Source organism: Hyperolius riggenbachi, chromosome 4 (assembly GCF_040937935.1).
Source record: "Hyperolius riggenbachi isolate aHypRig1 chromosome 4, aHypRig1.pri, whole genome shotgun sequence".
In the NCBI taxonomy this organism is placed as follows: Eukaryota; Metazoa; Chordata; class Amphibia; order Anura; family Hyperoliidae; genus Hyperolius; species Hyperolius riggenbachi.
In genome coordinates, this window is record NC_090649.1 from 275,713,067 (window position 1) to 275,728,074 (window position 15,008).

The 15,008-nt window shown below is 43.6% G+C and overlaps 2 protein-coding genes across 6 annotated transcripts in view; one reads left to right on the forward strand and one right to left on the reverse strand.

Moving 5' to 3' along the window:
• FIG4 (FIG4 phosphoinositide 5-phosphatase) overlaps positions 1-15,008 on the reverse strand; it is a 576,719-nt gene that overhangs the window by 542,145 nt on the left and 19,566 nt on the right. For 2 of the 3 annotated variants that reach the window (XM_068231287.1, XM_068231288.1), the window contains exon 1: positions 8,494-8,800. The exons of the other annotated variant lie outside the window; for it this stretch is intronic. The gene's annotated coding sequence lies outside the window, so the exon portion shown is untranslated. Of the gene's footprint in view, positions 1-8,493; positions 8,801-15,008 lie in introns of those variants that run through there. 3 annotated transcript variants of the gene reach the window in all.
• The window catches only part of AK9 (adenylate kinase 9), a 178,397-nt gene continuing 172,016 nt past the window's right edge, over positions 8,628-15,008 (forward strand). For all 3 annotated transcript variants that reach the window (XM_068231284.1, XM_068231285.1, XM_068231286.1), the window contains exon 1: positions 8,628-8,915. The gene's annotated coding sequence lies outside the window, so the exon portion shown is untranslated. The remainder of the gene's footprint in view (positions 8,916-15,008) is intronic.

Below are 15,008 nucleotides of genomic sequence, written 5' to 3' on the forward strand. Positions count from 1 at the left end.
TTTTTATTACTCATGCTGCATATTATAAAAAATAAATGCTGGTTGCCTCTAATCTTATTACAACAGCACTTAAAAATAACCATTCGTGACACTGGTCCTTTAAGCCTGTATAGTCTGTTTTACTTACGGTACTTATTACCAAGCAATTATTAACATCAATGGATGTACTGGACATAAATAATAAAAAAAAATGCAAGCGACAGGACACACTGATTAATTTTGTGAATGGAATACATAACACGCTTACATTGAACACAACATATTAAGACATTTAACACTGTACAATGCAGCTTACCTGTACATTCAGAAAAAACGTAATGAAGGAAAACAGCAGACAGATGTGTGTCTGTATTGGCTGCATGCATAAAATGATGAAAGAATCATGAAAGTACTAAATGTACAGCTAAAAACATAAGACTTTAGGTGACCATACACAGATTTTTCACTTTCATCAAACCTGTCGATGATCTGTGCACTGCCAAACATTGGCCTCGATTCATAAAAGTGCTGTAGGTAAGGTAAATTCGAGCGGGGAAACACTGCTGTCGGTATTTCAGCCTTCTGGGTGGTCATTCATAAAAATGTTTCTAGTTGTGATAGGAGTGCGGAGATATTCCGCTGTAGGCTGGCGTTAGGCTGTCCTACGCATGCGGAAACAGGAGAAGCTGGCCGAGTCCCTCCGTGCGGTGTTCTCTCTGCTGCTGCTTGGGAGGTCTGTCCCATTCACTGCAATGTATACCGCATGCTTCTCGCCACATCAGAGGTAGCGGTAATCCCCGTATGCATACCGCTTCCTCTAATCTTTATGAATTGACATTTGTTACTTTTGTTAAGATAATCACCGCGCAAGGCGGTGATTTATCACTCTGCTCGCGAATGTCGGCTTTTCATGTGGAAAAAGCCTTTATGAATACAGATTTTGCTATGTAAAGTGAGCCGTTTTCAGCATTTCCGCATGCGGGAATGCTTTATGAATCGAGGCCAATGAGCTGAAAACTGATTTCAGAGATTATAAATACAGCAGTTGCTGGGACCTGAGCTCTTTCACACCAGAGCCCTTTTTCAGCGTTTTAACACAAAGTCTATACTTTGCATTAACCAAGGTAAAATGAAAGTCCATAGACTTTCATTCTACCTTTCACAGCTACGTTCCGATGCATTGCGGTACGACGCACCCGTGAGCTTTTTCTCGTCGGGAATCGGCGTTTTCCCGTCGGGTTAATTAATACTACCGCCGCTACTAGGCGTCACACCACAGATTTCCCGATGACAGACGCATACAGAAAAGCATTTGACATCTTTCGGCAGCTTTCACCCCCACAGGGGACACAGAGATGCGGCAGTAAGCAACCCTGGAAGCAACATGATGATTCCAGGGTTGCTGCCCATTTAACTTGAATGGGCTGTGATTTGACAGCGAGTGTCAAGGCCGGCGCTAGACGTCAAACAGACGCCATTGTGAATCGGACCATAAACTATGCAAATATTCTCTCTGTTTAGTGGAAAAACAAAGCTTAAAAAGGCAAGAAGCTTACATACTCATTCTGTGAGGATTTTGATATAACTACTATTCCTATTACAGTTACACATACTGTATATAGGCCCAATACATTTTAGAAATGACAGGTTCTTAAAGCGGAACTGTAAATTCCTTTTTAAAAAAAACTGTTTCACTTACCTGGGGCTTCCCCAAGCACTCAGCAGCCGTCCTGTCCCGCACCGGTCCTGCCCGAGCCTCCGTTCTCCCACCGCCAGCTACTTTTGTTACCCCCAACTTGCAAGTCAATGGCAACTGCACGCCCCAGGCTACGCAAAGCTTTCTTCGCGTTCCAGCCCGCAAAAGCATCCTGGTTCGCGTAGCCTGGGGCGTGCAGGTGCAGAGGCAGAGGGGAGGAGGGGGGATTAGGTTTTTTTTTCACAGAAGATGCGGCATTGAAAGTAGCTGATGCAGGAGAACGGTGGCTAGGGCAGGACCGGTGCGGGACAGGATGGCTGCTGGGAGCTTGGGGAAGCCCCAGGTAAGTGAAACTGTTTTTTTTTTTAAGGAATTTACAATTCCGCTTTAAATCAAGACACAAAGGCCTCAATTCACTAAGCAGTTTAGACTAGTCTACTAATGGTATTTAGTCTACTGATGGTTTGGTGTAATGTTTTAGACCGGTTTTTAGACCTGGCCTAAAACATTCAGTAAGTAGGTCGGTAAAGGAGGGGAAATGATCAAGAGATGCAATTCACAAAGGCAAACAAGATGTAACCACGCCCACTTTTTCTGACAGAGATTAGACCAGCTGATTTCTGTCAGTCATAGCTACTCGTTTGTGAATTGCATCTTTTGATCATTTCCCCTGCTTTACCGACCTAATTACAGAGTGTTTAGACAAGGTCTAAAACATTTGGTAATTATTAGTGAATTCCCTTTTGATGCAACTGATTTACACAAAACCATCAGTAGACTAAAAACCATCAGTAGACTAGTCTAAACTGCTTAGTGAATTGATGCCATAAAAGCATTTTAGAGGCAATTTCAGCTTTTACAGAAACAGTTATCATTTGATAAGTGTCAGTTGCCTGACTTCTGTGTTGATGCTCTGCCTCGAATACTTTAAAGTAAACCTGTAAGAAAAAAAGTGCCCCTGGGGTGTTACTTACCTTGGCAGGAGGAAGCCTCTGGATCCTAATGAGGCTTCCCCTGTCCTCCTCAGGCAGCTGGTTCTAGAGCAGTCTCACACAATAATATTTACAAGAGCCGCTGCATATATGCACAATAGCGGCTCTCCGCTCGGGCTCCAACGAAAATAGCCAAGCCCAATCAGATATTGCGCACCTTTAAACCATTTTCAAACAGGAGGCTGAGGGTGGTGAATTCACAACCGGTCAGCTGCTCCTGTGCCCTGGCCTAGTGCTTACTTAGCATGGGCAGTGGAGAGGCAACCACCATACTGAGTGCTCAGACATGACACAAAGACTTTTTTTTTTTTTGCTGCTATTGTGACTGCGCTTTAAACTTCCTGCTTCATCTCAATATGGCTATGATTCCTGCTTTATCTCAATATAGCTATGATAAGCATGTGGCGCTTGGTGTAGTGGAGCGCACACGCAGCCCAGAGGAGGCAGAGGGATCAGCGTGCTTCTGAGCAGCTCGCTATGCGCCGGTCAAAAGTGAAGAGGGGAGGACATACTGCGCACACAGGGCGCAGTATGTCCGGGTCAAGGGTCAAGCATGTCACCGGACACCGGGATGTATATTACACTAACGGCGGCAGACGGAGGGGGCAGGAGGAGCGGATGGTATGTACTTTTAACCCTCCACACACTGCAGCTATCATTTTTACCAGAACCTTTCGGTTCTGGTATCCTTTAAAGGGGAACTTCAGCCTAAACAAACATACTAACATTAAGTTACATTAGTTATGTTAATTAGAATAGATAGGTAATATAATTTTTACCCACCCTGTTTTAAAAGAACAGGCAAATGTTTGTGATTCATGGGGGCTGCCATCTTTGTCATGGGGGCAGCCATCTTTTTGGTTGAAAGGAGGTGACAAGGAGCAGGAGACACAGTTCCAAATGTCCTGTGTCCTGATCACCCCTCCCAGCTGCATGCGCTAGGCTTCAAATGTCAAATTCAAAATGTTAAAAAAAAAAAAAAAAATTGCACCAAAACAGCAGAACGAGAGCAACAACATCAGAAATACCATCATGCTTTGCACAGCATCAGGGGGAAAATGCCCGGGCAGTTTTCTTCTGTGCAGCTAAAAATGAGGCTTGGATAAGAGAAACAAAGTTCTGATGCTGTGAAACTGTTAAAGAAGCACCAGGCCTTTTCAGTGCTGCTGAGTCGATTTTTAGTCCGGAGGTTCACTTTAAGCCTAGACCATCTGTGTGACGATAATACAAGATATTGGGCTCCAGGCGTCCCTGTGTGTTTTTGTGTTTCTACTAGTCTGAGCACTTAGAAAAGGCTTCTAGTGGGGTTGAGCCCTTAGTCTGGATTAGGGGACCTAGCATGAAACCTCATAGAGAACAGTTCTCCATAACACTCTCTACAGCACAAATTTTGTGATTGGCCAAATAGTGTAGTGGCATAGTTAACTACAACCTATCTTAAAGAGAATCTGTACTCTAATATTCTTACAATAAAAAGCATACCATTCTATTCATTATTTTCTCCTGTGCCCCTCTGTGCTGTTTCTGCCACTCTCTGCTGCAATCCTGGCTTGTAATTAACAGTTTTAGGCAGTGTTTACAAACAAACTAACCAGCTTCTAATAGGCTCAGCTAAGCATAGTGTGTGAGTCATTCAGAGTGTGCAGGGGGCCTGCAGAGGGTGTGTATCGCTTCTACCAATCACAAGCAGCCCTGCACATTCCGCACAATCAAGCCTTAGCCCGACAAACAGGACAGAGGAAAGATACATTGATTTATTACAGAGACAGTGCAGTTAGGAAAGACTGCAGTAAGCCAGAGCAGATTAGAACAGGCATAGGAACTTATAGGATAGAAGAACTAAGGCTGAAAAATTTGTTACAGAGTCTCTTTAAACCTAGCAGGTCGAGAGAGTGCTGTCCTTCCAATCACTTTAATGGAATTTCCCCAAGGTTTCCTTATGGGTGCACTAAATTAGGCAAGTGCCACATGTCTCACAAACACTGAAATATTGATACACCTTCTACAGAGTCTTGTGCTCAGTAAAATTACTTCTTGCAGAACAGTAACCTCCACATTATTCATTTGGGCTAGGTTCACAGTGGGGCATTGTGCTGCAGTGTAACGGCTGCACTGTAACGTTGCACTGTCACATTGCAATAGAAAAGCAATGAAATGCACTGTCACATTGCAATAGAAAAGCAATGAAACGTTTACAGTGCGGTCGTTGCTACGCATTCGGTTAGAGTGCGGTACCCCAACACAATTCATGCATTTTCTCTGCATTAACAGTACAGTGAAGCATACTTTTAAAGAGGAGCTGTTAGGTATAAGGCAGGGGTGCCCACACTTTTTCGGCTCGCAAGCTACTTTAAAATTTGCCGAAGCCAGGAGATCTACCAACGGTTTAAATGCTAAGCACGCCCCCCCCCCCCCCCCCCCCCGCGTAGGTTAGCCAGGTATATGTACCAGCAGCATAGGTTACGTGCCCTTAGTATAGGTTAGCCAGGTATATGGGCCCCCAGTGTAGGTTAGCCAGGTATATGGGCCCCCAGTGTAGGTTAGCAAGGTATATGGGCCCCCAGTGTAGGTTAGCCAGGTATATGGGCCCCCAGTGTAGGTTAGCCAGGTATATGGGCCCCCAGTGTAGGTTAGCCAGGTATATGGGCCCCCAGTGTAGGCTAGCCAGGTATATGGGCCCCCAGTGTAGGTTAGCCAGGTATATGGGCCCCCAGTGTAGGTTAGCCAGGTATATGGGTCCCCAGTGTAGGTTAGCCAGGTATATGGGCCCCCAGTGTAGGTTAGCCAGGTATATGGGCCCCCAGTGTAGGTTAGCCAGGTATATGGGCCCCCAGTGTAGGTTAGCCAGGTATATGGGCCCCCAGTGTAGGTTAGCCAGGTATATGGGCCCCCAGTGTAGGTTAGCCAGGTATATGGGCCCCCAGTGTAGGTTAGCCAGGTATATGGGCCCTTAGTTTAGGTTAGCCAGGTATATGGGCCCTCCAGGTATATGTACTTGCAGCGTAGGTTAGCAGGCAGGCAGAGGAGAAGAGGCGGCGAGGAGAGACTCTGGCAGGCCAATGGGATGCAGGAGAGAAGCGGCGGCGAAGAGAGAGGCGGCGCAGCCGCTACGTCATGGCTGGCGGCGGCGCCGGGCACGTTACAAGCACGCACGTTGCAGGCTGCCTGTCGCCGCCACCAGCCATGACGTAGAGGGCGCGCCGCCTCTCTCCTCCCTCTCTCCTCGACTGCATCCTTATTGGCCAGCAGCTAAACACAATGAGCTGCTGGCCGCAACAAACTTTTACGAGACGCGGCCTCTCGGCCGCGATCTACCAAGAAGGCGGTCGCGATCTACCGGTAGATCGCGATTGACCTATTGGGCAGCCCTGGTATAAGGTCTCAGAGAAAAAAAAACACATATATCAGTAGCTAAATATTGGCTGTACTTACATTACATATGCATTTCACTGTCCACGTTTGGATTTCACAGAATTTTTATATAGTATTTGCAGAGAATGATGCTCCTGACAGCTTATGGCAGGTTCCATGTTTGTCTGTCTCCTATGAAGCCAATTGTGTCATCATGTCCTCCCTGCTTCCTGATGATTCCACTCACAAAAAAAATCGTAATGGACAACACTACTGTGCAGTGAATATTAATTAACCATGTGGCTAGGAACAATAGCGGACTCATGCAGTATACTCTGCCCTGTGATTTTTCAGTGCTGTGAGCTGGGCTGCATTACAAGCTGCTGTAACATGAGCCTGTAACTTCTCACTAGAAGCCGAGGGGAGGACCCAAGGTGGGGAGAAGTAGCCCCAAAATGCTTTGCAGTATGTTATGCGGCCTCTCGTACTTTTAAAGTGAACCTTAAGCCAGAAAAAAAAATGAGTTTTACTCACCTGGGGCTTCTACCAGCCCCCTGCAGCACTCCTGTGCCCTCGCAGCCACTCACTCATCCTCTGGTCCCCCGCTGCCAGCTACGCATGGCCAGTCCTGACGGGCCTGTCGGAAAAACGAAACTAGCTGGCAGCGGGGGACCAGAGGATGAGTGAGTGGCTGCGAGGGCACAGGACTGCTGCAGGGGGCTGGTAGAAGCCCCAGGTGAGTAAAACTCATTTTTTTTTCCTGGCTTAAGTGTCCCTTTAAGAGCTTGGGAATAACAGCCTTGCTGTTCAGCACACATCAAAAGTAAGAGAGATTTTTAACTTCAGTATTGCCTTTTAGGCTTCCTTCTAAACTGTTTAACACAGGAGAATAGAGGTTTAAATTAGCTTTTGCAGCCTGACAGTTACTCTTTAATTTACGCTATGCTTCATTGTATGCAACGCAATCAGTGGCGTAGCTAAGGAGCTGTGGGCCCCGATGCAAGTTTTACAATGGGGCCCCCCCAAGCACTCTATACATAACAATTGATACAGCGCACCAAAAACCTGCCAATGGCAACTACAGTGTCAGAGGTGCAAAAAGGGGATGGGAAACAGTTTGTTAATGATTAGCACTATTCAAAGTATCTATAGAAGTGATTATTATGAGCACAGGACTAATAGAGAGCTAATACTGTAGTTGAGGGAGGGCCCTTCGGGGCCCCTCTAGCCCAAGGGCCCCGATGCGGCCGCTACCTCTGCAACCCCTATTGCTACGCCCCTGAACGCAATACTTGGATAGTGTGCGGTTCAATTTCCCTTTGGAATGAGTTCCTGCTATTACAGGGTATGCAACCCGACTATCACTATAAACCTAGCCGAAGGTTAGGTTTACAGTGGGACGCTGTATTCCATTACCTTTGGCAGCAGTAATACAACACAGTGGTGCCACAGGTAATGCTCCTGTTGCGTTGGGCCTAGTGAGGCATAAAGTCAAAAATATGCTTCACTTCTACTGTCAATGCGTGCATTTACCGGCAACTCAATGCGTGCAGTGAGCTAACAAACTGCAACCGTATATATGCCACAATGACCCCACGGCACTGTAAGTGTCGCATAGGTGGTACATTGCAGTGCAGTAAGCCGATTTACAAAGTGGCCGTTTACACTGCACCGCAGTAAGGCCTCTTGCACACTACATGCGATTCCGATTTTTTATCTGATCCGACTCTGAGTAAAAAACATACTGCATGCTGCTACGATTTTTAATCGGAATTGCATGTAGTGTGCAAGAGGCCTAATGGGGGCATACATTTGAAATCGGCGCCAGTAGACTTGGGTGCAGGATACAGCCGGTATATGGCTGATCCTGCTTCTACACAAGTTCGGGCCGTATTAATTACTATTCCCCCTCTAGGCCGCCATGGATAGTGGGGGAATGATATAATTCGGTTTCCAGCGATTGCTGGAGGCTGAATTATTGTTTTTTTTAAGCAACCTCGGCGCCGACGTTACTCACTGAGCGCTGCTCAGTTGTGATTCCCTTTATAGTCTATGGTGGCGCCGGCTGCGCCCAAGTCTAGCAGCGCCGAAAAGCACTGCTCTGTAATGGGGCCCTAGTGTTCAGTTTAGGAGAAATGGTGCAGCACTTAGCACAGTTCCCTTGCATGTTCTACATCTGCGAGTAACCACTGCTTAGCCCAGAACCTACTACACGCTCTCGAGCTCTGCTGTTTGATTTGAAATCCTTCTCAATTATTACATTTTTAGTTTGCTAGCTATATGTGTATATAGTCACCTTAACTGTAATTTTGCTGCACATGCTACAGACATACATCTTAACCTATAACATGTCCAAGGAGCACACAAAATGCTTTATATAAGTAGAGTACCTCCGTAAAGAAATGGCAGGCATCCCTAACCTGTCAATCATGCAGTGATCATGTGACAGAGACCTGAAGCGCTGCGGTCACTCACCTCAGCACACAAATCTACCCGCGATCCCCAAATGTCAACGATAGACAAGCAGCGAAGCCGCTTTCTTCAACATGTCATAAACACAAAGTACCGCTTCCGGGTTTGCTGCATGACAGTCACGCGTTATACGGGAGCCTACTGTGGACGAAAAGCTTTTAAATCAAAGACGCGCAATGTTATGCTAGTCTGTCGTGTAAGGCTGCTGTAACTCGTAGCGTAGTGAATTCTTGGATGCTAGGAACTTCGGCTATATGCTATTATTACACACAGAGTGCTAATACAACTCAATACACGCTAGACAAGCGGTGTAGTGACACTGGACAGCTTGGGGAGAGGGCGGAGCTGTTCCCATGGTGACTGTCGCGCTGTACACAAATCAGTGCTCTGCAACACTGAAGGGAAAGTGACTTAGGACAGCTGATGTAAGTATATATATGTATATTTAGTAATTATTGGACTACTACTTCATCATAATCTAGGGAAACTTGGGCTGGAGAACTATCCATAAACTAGCAGATGAGGCTACAGACAGAGAAAGAAGCAGTCCTGAGTGACATGCATTGTGGTGTTTCCATACTAAATACCATTTAAATCAGTCTTCTGAGGAACTAGTGCTTTTTCTATGATTGTCATTGTAAATAGTAGTAGTAGGGTATTGTACTGTGTTAGCCATCAGTAAATGCAAGACGTTTTAAATCAGGATGATACCATTTACTGGCTAACTAAAAAGAATAAGCAAGCAGGCTGATGGTACAGACAGCTATATACATGCAACATCAAAAGAGGATACATAGATTTTTTTCATAGATGTATTTATGCTTGAAAAAATCTATGTATCCTCTTTTGATGTTGCGTGTATATAGCTGTCTGTACCATCAGCCTGCAAGCAAACAGGATTTAAAGAGACTCTGTAACAAATTTTCAGCCTTAGTTCTTCTATCCTATAAGTTCCTATGCCTGTTCTAATCTGCTCTGGCTTACTGCAGTCTTTCCTAACTGCACTGCACTGTCTCTGTAATAAATCAATGTATCTTTCCTCTGTCCTGTTTGTCGGGCTAAGGCTTGATTGTGTGGAATGTGCAGGGCTGCTTGTGATTGGTAGAAGCGATACACACCCTCTGCAGGCCCCCTGCACACTCTGAATGACTCACACACTATGCTTAGCTGAGCCTATTAGAAGCTGGTTAGTTTGTTTGTAAACACTGCCTAAAACTGTTAATTACAAGCCAGGATTGCAGCAGAGAGTGGCAGAAACAGCACAGAGGGGCACAGGAGAAAATAATGAATAGAATGGTATGCTTTTTATTGTAAGAATATTAGAGTACAGATTCTCTTTAAGCCCGACGAAGGCTGTAAGGCCGAAAGCTTGCTTATTCTTATTCTTTTTAGTTAGCCAATAAATGGGTATTACCCTGATTTAAAACTTCTTGCTTTTGCTTTCATTGTAAATAATCACATACAGGATCTTCTCAAAAAATTAGCATATTGTGATAAAGTTCATTATTTTCTGTAATGTACTGATAAACATTAGACTTTCATATATTTTAGATTCAAATACACACAACTGAAGTAGTTCAAGCCTTTTATTGTTTTAATATTGATGATTTTGGCATACAGCTCATGAAAACCCAAATTTCTTATCTCAAAAAATTAGCATATTTCATCCGACCAATAAAAGAAAAGTGTTTTTAAAACAAAAAAAGTCAACCTTCAAATAATTATGTTCAGTTATGCACTCAATACTTGGTCGGGAATCCTTTTGCAGAAATGACTGCTTCAATGCGGCGTGGCATGGAGGCAATCAGCCTGTGGCACTGCTCAGGTGTTATGGAGGCCCAGGATGCTTCAATAGCGGCCTTAAACTCATCCAGAGTGTTGGGTCTTGCGTTTCTCAACTTTCTCCTCACAATATCCCACAGATTCTCTATGGGGTTCAGGTCAAGAAAGTTGGCAGGCCAATTGAGCACAGTAATACCATGGTCAGTAAACCATTTACCAGTGATTTTGGCACTGTAAGCAGGTGCCAGGTCGTGCTGAAAAATGAAATCTTCATCTCCATAAAGCTTTTCAGCAGATGGAAGCATGAACCCACTTTTGAACCAGAAACAGCAGCAGAAGCACCTGACCTGGGCTACAGAGAAGCAGCAATGGACTGTTGATCAGTGGTCCAAAGTACTTTTTCGGATGAAAGCAACTTTAACATGTCATTCGGAAATCAAGGTGCCAGAGTCTGGAGGAAAACTGGGAAGAGGGAAATGCCAAAATGCCTGAAGTCCAGTGTCAAGTACCCACAGTCAGTGATGGTCTGAGGTGCCATGTCAGCTGCTGGTGTTGGTCCACTGTGTTTTATCAAGGGCAGGGTCAATGCAGCTAGCTATCAGGAGATTTTGGAGCACTTCATGCTTCCATCTGCTGAAAAGCTTTATGGAGATGAAGATTTCATTTTTCAGCACGACCTGGCACCTGCTCACAGTGCCAAAACCACTGGTAAATGGTTTACTGACCATGGTATTACTATGTTTAATTGGCCTGCCAACTCTCCTGACCTGAACCCCATAGAGAATCTGTGGGATATTGTGAAGAGAGAGTTGAGAGACGCAAGACCCAACACTCTGGATGAGCTTAAAGAGAATCTGTATTGTTAAAATCGCACAAAAGTAAACATACCAGTGCGTTAGGGGACATCTCCTATTCCCCTCTGTCACAATTTCACCGCTCCCCGCCGCATTAAAAGTGGTTAAAAACTGTTTTAAAAAGTTTGTTTATAAACAAACAAAATGGCCACCAAAACAGGAAGTAGGTTGATGTACAGCATGTCCACACATAGAAAATACATCCATACACAAGCAGGCTGTATACAGCCTTCCTTTTGAATCTCAAGAGATCATTTGTGTGTTTCTTTCCCCCCTGAGGGGGGAGTTCATAGCAGAACCACAACACTGAAGAACTTGGCAGCCTTCCAGACACAGGCTGACAAGTCTGACAAGGGAAAGATACATTGATTTATTACAGAGACTGTGATAGTACAAAGTGCTGCAGTAAGCCAGAACACATTAGAATAGCTTTTGGAACTTGTAGGATGATAAAAAACAGGATGCAATTTTTGTTACGGAGTCTCTTTAAGGCCGCTATCGAAGCATCCTGGGCCTCCATAACACCTGAGCAGTGCCACAGGCTGATTGCCTCCATGCCACGCCGCATTGAAGCAGTCATTTCTGCAAAAGGATTCCCGACCAAGTATTGAGTGCATAACTGAACATAATTATTTGATGGTTGACTTTTTTTGTTTTAAAAACACTTTTCTTTTATTGGTCGGATGAAATATGCTAATTTTTTGAGATAGGAATTTGGGGTTTTCATGAGCTGTATGCCAAAATCATCAATATTAAAACAATAAAAGGCTTGAACTACTTCAGTTGTGTGTATTTGAATCTAAAATATATGAAAGTCTAATGTTTATCAGTACATTTCAAAAAATAATGAACTTTATCACAATATGCTAATTTTTTGAGAAGATCCTGTACATTGAACGTGTTGGAAAATATTTGTGTGCAATAAGTATTTGTGATACACATTAAACTTTGGGCTATGGCATTCTTATCCCTCATTCAACTGGGGAGACTTTTAAAAATAAAGTTTGAAGACATCCCTCTAGCCCTTAATTGCAGGACTATAACTAGCAGCTGTTAAAGGACAACTGACCTAAAAGAGGTATATGGAGGCTGCCAAAAGTAAACTCTGGAAAAAATCGAAAGTAGACCGCGCTCAATCTGGATGAGAACTCTTGAATGTTTATCTGTTATCAGATAATGCTGCTCCGATACACATGTGGGAACCAAGTAGGAAACACGAAAAAACAAAAACAATAGGAGCGCTTCTCTGGTGCAACACCTTGTTTAATCAGCTTCACAATTCAGATAAAATTGCACTTACTAGATTCACATAGATGTAAGGCATATCGCACTTTCAGGTGCTAGATGAATCATCATCACAATCCGTCAGTACAGCCTGTCTCTACTTCCTCCACACTATGGCCAGCAGCACGGGATGGGAATGCCACAGGAAACTAAAGGCTAGTACACACTAGCAATTTTGATTGACCAATGATTGCTCAATTTTACCACCTCCATGTAGTATGAGGGCCAAACAGATTTTCAATTCTATGCAGATTATATAGGTAAATGGTCATACTACATGGAGGTGGTAAAATTGAGCAATCATTGGTCAATCAAAATTGCTAGTGTGTACTAGCCTTTAGTGACAGTGTCTGGGAAAAGGCTGTACTGACGGATTGTGATGATGATTCATCTAGTACCTGAGAGTGCAATATGCCTTACATCTATGTGGATCTAGTAAGTGCAATTTTATCTGAATTGTGAAGCTGATTAAAGAAGGTAAATAAATAAATTATACCTGCGCCTCTAACAGTAAAATACTGCAACACCTTTAATATAAAACTGTGACACACAGTAAAAATATATAAAAACAATATCACAATAGACCTATTGCACTTCCATATGCAGATATTATCTTGAATGGGAGACCAAACCACACACCACTATCCACTTCTAAAGATCTCACAAGTCAGCATGTAATTCTCTGCCTATAGTGCACTATCAGGCCAACATAATCCGTTTTGCAGTCTGGACTCTCCTTTAAAATGCCAAGTCGATGGTCATAATGACATTGGATCAATACTTTCTATGATACAAGGTTTGCAAGTTTAAGCAACAAAATCCGCATTAATCAGCTTTAACATAGTCCGCAGCAGTGGAAGTTTTTCCAGTGTTAGTAACTTACTAATCCCTGGTATGGTGGAGAGGGGAGGTGGCGTCATTAGTTTGCATAATCCACGGTGGTACCGAGTCCCGGCCGGCGACTCTCCAAGTTGCCAAAAGGTTCACCGATGTTTCCACAAACTTGACCCACAGCAGGAAAAAAGAACCCCAGGGTATATGCTAATTTTAATACAGAGGGGATGAGAGTTTAACCCTTCATATACCTTTTTTCTGCCTTTTTAGAAACATTAGTACTCTAGCGCTACAACTAAAGTATTGTCTGATTAAAGAAGGTGTCAGAATTTAACAATGGGACCAAGTTGCTGACCAACCTCAATGTCTAGTGGCCATCTCCCTCCCTTATAAAGTTCCCAGGTGTCTAATGGCCCTCCTCCCTCCCCTATACCTCCTGGCGCTAGTTTAGTGGTCCCAGCAGGAAACATCATGGGGAACCGTTTTCCAATCACAGCACTCTCTACAGCACAAAGCATTGTGATTGGTCGAATAGTGTGGGCATAGTTTACTACAACCTATCTGAAACCTAGCGGTTCAATGGGGTGTTTTCCGCCCAGTCACATTAGAAAAATTTCCCTATGAGGTTTTCTGCTGGGAGCCCTAAACTAGACTAGCACCCAGTTCCCTGCTGTCTAGTGACCCCACTCCCTCCCCTATACAGTTCCCTGGTGTTTGATGTTCCTCCTCCTGTCCCTAAACAGTTCCCTGGAGTCTAATGGTTCCTATTTGTCCCCTAAACAGTTCCCGGATGTCTACTGAACCCCTTCTTCCTCTATACAGTTCCCGGGGGCCATATGCAATTCACTTTTTCGCCTGACTTTTCTCCTAGGAGATAATTTTTAATCTTCAAATTAAAATAACTTTCCAGCACTTTTTAACTAAAAAAAGGCCCAAAAAATAAATGAAAAAGTACTATCAAATTATTTTGAGCATTTTCTTGCTTTCTGATGGCTTAAAATGCATTTTATTGACAAATTTAAAAATATCACCCAGGAGAAAACTCAGCTGAAAAAATGAATTTCATATGGGCCCTGGTGTCTAATGCTCCCTATCCCTTATGGCTTCCCTGGTGATCTAGGGCTTCACCTCCAATATAGCTTCCCTGGTAGTCTAGATTGGGTCAAATATAATACAAAGTGGGGAAACCACTTGCAGGTCATACGGAATGGCTCTGAGGGCCAAATCCAAATGTGGCCTGTGGGCTAGAGTTTGACATGTATTTTTTACTTTTCAAAAATATCTTTATTTTGCAAAAAGTCACAGTTACATTTGATATATTTTCAACATTATAAGAAAAGAAATAACAACAACAGTTCAAACATGAACAGATTGAACAGGTTGAGTCAACAGATTATATAGTATCGTTGAGTAAGTAAGTTCAGAAGTTTATAAAAATCGTGCTATTATCAAGACGTTTTGAATCAGGATGATACCATTTATTGTCTAACTTAAAAGTATATATATAAAAGAGTAAGCTTCCGGCCCTTGGGCCTTCGTCAGACTGAATCATGTGTGTTTACAAGACAGCTATAGACATACAACATTAAAGGGGATACATGAGGTTGTTAGGTTGTTATTACAAACAGATAAGACCCTTTGTTTAGGAAGTGCTCACACAACTGAGACACTGCCAGGCACACAGGCATCCTAAATTCCTAGTTCAAGAGTTTGTTCAGTTTGTCTGGGCTAAGAAAGAAAAATAATTTAAGGTAGCCATACACT